Raw genomic sequence first — 4,003 nt, forward strand, 5'->3', positions numbered from 1 at the left:
ACAACTGCACAAACACCCGCATGCGTGCAGAACTACACAGATATAAGAAAAGGAGGACTTGTGGCACCTTAGAGACTAACCAATTTATTTGAGCATAAGCTTTCGTGAGCTACAGCTCACTTCATCGGATGCATTCAATGGAAAATACAGATATGCCTCTTTTTTCTTAGGCATAGACATAACAAGTACAGATACATGCATGCATATTTTCCCACACCAACGTACATACCCCTACACTGAACTTCTACTGCTTAGCAGCTGCTTTCCCCTTCCAAATCACACCTGGGGAAAAACAAACTCCCCCTGAACCTCTGGGATTCTGACGTCAAAGATTATGAGAGCCTGGAGATTGTTTATATAGTGGAATTAGGTCTGAGCAAGCAGTGAGCATCCGGCTCCGGATCAAACACTGCTGTCCCTAAAGCCAGTCAGAGTCATGGCTCCTGGATTTGAAGAGATTTCTTGGATTTCCCCCCACCTCCACCCCCCCCCCAACTAAAAAAGCCATTCACCCCACCTGGAGCTGCAGGTAAAGAACATAGCGGCTGGTGGAAATGACAGACTCCGCGTGACCTAAAATGCCTAGCGGTGTTTGTTCAGCACTTGCAAAATCGTAATGCTGCCTTCTGCACTCATTTCCTGGGTGGGAAGCTCACTGTTTGATGGTGCTGGGTATGGAGATTAAAGGTCAAAACAGGTGCTGCTGGTCGGACTGCTCCAACTAACAGGATTCCACCCAACACAGGGAGCGGAGAAACAAAGAGAAGGGCTGTGACCCCAAGCGCACCCACTCCATCCCTCACCTTGCTCACCTAGCACTCCACTGCAAAAGGCTTACCTTTCTGGGCTGCTCTGGGAAGAAGTGAGAGGTGCCGGACAGCCGATCCCATCACCTGTCCAGGTGCTGTTGGAGGGAAATGGCTTCAAACACACGGAGCCTTCTCTTTCTCATCTTTCACTTCTGCTCGCAGCTGAGAAATCCTACCCCAGCTGGAGCAACAGGCTCAGTGATGCTTGGGTGCAGCAGCATGTGTTTCCATCTCAAGACAGCTGGGGAAGGGCTGCATTGCTAGTGGTTAACACCCACAGCCAGAGCCTCCACTGGTGTAAATCAGCTCAGGGGTTTGGAGCTGGGTCATTTACACCAGTTGAGGATCTGGCCCCACCCACCTCCCCCTCTGTAGCTTGTTCGCTCCTGAGGGCAGGGCCTGTCTCTTTGTCCTGCGTTTGCACAGCATCTAGCGCTGGTCTATGACTGTGGCTCCTGGATGCTACCACAATACAAATAATCGTATTCATTCAGATTGATCCGCAATAACCCATTACGCATTCTGCTAAGCACTCGCTCACCTGCGGCTCGTACATTCAAGAGAGCTCCATTTGTCCGGCAGAAGACACGTACATTCCCCCAGACAAACCCCATGCAGCTGTTAATAAAAACTTGGTGGAAGGGACTGGGTTGCTCAGGGGATTGCTAGCAGCCTGTGGGGACCTATCACTTCTAGATCACTGGCTAAGATCCACCCCAGATGGTGGTGGCTGGTGGTTGTCCAGTGACCTGGAATGAGCTAGGCCTAGACAGTATGGTGACTGGTGATCAGTGGGTAACTAGAGATCAGTCCATTTTCTATTATGGAGGTGCCCACGTCACAGAAAACACTGTTGCAGCTGGATGACTTGTCAGCAGCCTCAGCAGGGAGGCCAAAGATGGAACAAGCCATGGAGAATTAGCTCCCCTCCTTGAGAAGTCAGAGTTGAGGCTCATTGGTGAGGGAAGCTAATTAGCTGAACAGCGTGCACGTGAAGTTTGCACTGAGCTGCCTGTCTGGGGCTATAATTAGAGGATTCAGTTTGCAGGACTGCCAGCTCACCAGCATAAAAATTCACTTTAAAAGTAAAGCCAGGAGAAGATCTCCATTGGGTTCACTGGAAAAATTGGGGATTGTTGGCTTGTGCCAAAGATCACAACAACGTGCAGAAAAGGTTTGCCTCATTAGAGAGAGAGAGAGAGAGCTGGGTTTGCAAAGCATCCAGGATATCCTGCCTCCAAAAGTGTGGCTGTTCTGGGATCCTCTTTTTATGGCTGGATAATCTGGGGACCTGAGCCTGCCAGTCCAGCTTGTTTCTGACCTGCTGAGTCACTCTGGCCCTGGGGCTTCCAGGCTGCGAAAGTGTAGGGACTACAGTGCCACGGATTGGGTGCCAGCTCCCTTTCAGGTCAGCGCTTTGACAGGTGTTAGGTTGGGTTCACTTTCATATGTTTTGTGACTACAGGAATCCATGTTGGTTCCAAAAGGGAGTTTTATGCCCACGTGAGCTATAGATTAATTTTCCCGCTCTTTTATTTCTCCTGAAGTTGTAAACAACTTCCAGGCAGAACTGGTTTTTCTAAGGGGTTTCCCGGGCAAGTGTATAAAAGACTGCCCCAAACATGGCCTCAGCGCTGTCCGTCTGAGTGGCAGCCAGGGACGGTCACAGTCCATGGGTCTTACCTGCAGGCATTTATCCATCTTAGTGATAAAAGGGCTCGACACAAGAGAAGGAGAAGATACAGTACAACACTTACCCTTTGTCATCATCCGCCACTGTTCTCCTGGACGCATCATCTGCTGTATCCCGTGGTCCCGAAGGAACATCAAGGGACTCCTTTGAGCTCCTCTCCAAAGGCTTGCCATTAGCCAGAGGATTGAGGTCCCAAGCACCTGTCATCACTTTGATCTGAGAAGAAGGTTTTTTATATCTGTTTTATAGGGTTGAGTTTGGGGGTAATCACTGTATTGTCCCATTTTGCTGTTTATTCCCCTTCTTATTTGTCCCACTCTTTGTTATAAACCCTTCAACACACTTTATTTGATTTTACCTTACTGATTGACTCCTCATTATTTAGGGTGGGAGGGGTCCTCTTTGCAGGAGAAGGGGCCCTACCAGATGATAGATGCTGGACAGAGAGGCTGAACCTAGGGAGACAGAAAGCATAAGGGTCTCTTGTTTTACCACACATACACTCTCTCTCTCTCCTCCTTTGCCTTTCAGTCCTTTCCCCCTCTAACACAGGCAAGTGGACCATGAAGATGGGCCCAGTTCACGCTACCCTGGAGCCGTAGCACAGAGCCATGCCGCCGAGCTCACTGGGAACAAGGGTCTCAGGACACAGGCCCTGCCGAAGGGAAAGGCTGCAGATCAGCATGCCCAATTATTCATTTAACACAAATTCCCCATCCCTTTTTGCTGTTCATCTGTGATCCAGTCCTTATCATTCCTCATCCAGACACTTTCAATGAGTGGGGCAGTTGTAGGACTGCTGTGTATTAGCCCATGAACACAGATGTGTATTAAGAGTCTGACTATTGTGAGTAGCCTGGCCAATACAATAAAGCCAGTGTAGGATTACTAGGATTTCCTGTATGACTGTATTGATCCAAAGTAACGGGGCTGTGGGAAGAGCAAACTGGAAAGCAATACAATAGGGAGACCCTAGCACATTCTTGAAAGAGAGTGGGGCAAATGGTTAGCTTCCAGGATCCCGTCTCATCTCTCAAGCCTCCTTAAGAGGAGCCTGGTGATCAAAAGAACACGTCAGAATTTAAAAGTCCTTTTCGGGGAAAGGGGGGGAGGGAAAGGGGGTCACTGTCAGAAACTGTCTAGAGAGACAGGCTGACACAAAGAGAGGGACCCTGTGGAGGGAGTCTAAGCAGTAGGCCCCTCCCAAAGCCAGGGAATAGAAACCCTTTGGAAAAGCGAGCTGTGCCCACAGTCTGTTTTGTTGGTTTTAAGGTCTGTTTTCTCTCAGATACTTTTGTTCTAAATAAATGAGGCTTGGCTTGGAGGAAGCTGTTTGGACACTGATTAGTACAGTCATTACCCCAGAGGGAACAGACTTGCAGGACATATCATGCTTGCTGTGGTTGTTACTCAGAGGACTTCAACGCTGGGTGATTCTGGCTCGAGACTGATGGCCAGAAGCCTGGAGAGGATGCACCCAGAGAGATCAGGAGGGAATCGG

At 49.2% G+C, this 4,003-nt stretch overlaps 1 long non-coding RNA gene across 1 annotated transcript; it reads right to left on the minus strand.

The window, feature by feature from the left end:
- Positions 1–532: 532 nt before the first annotated feature.
- LOC144929504 (uncharacterized) lies at positions 533–3,420 on the minus strand. Its single transcript, XR_013634761.1, has 3 exons — positions 2,861–3,420; positions 2,567–2,718; positions 533–904 (listed from the first exon to the last, which is right to left on the minus strand). It is a non-coding gene; the product is annotated as an uncharacterized LOC144929504 (long non-coding RNA).
- Between the last annotated feature and the right edge of the window lie 583 nt (positions 3,421–4,003).

The sequence above is a fragment of the Lepidochelys kempii genome, chromosome 16 (genome assembly GCF_965140285.1).
Source record: "Lepidochelys kempii isolate rLepKem1 chromosome 16, rLepKem1.hap1, whole genome shotgun sequence".
In the NCBI taxonomy this organism is placed as follows: Eukaryota; Metazoa; Chordata; order Testudines; family Cheloniidae; genus Lepidochelys; species Lepidochelys kempii.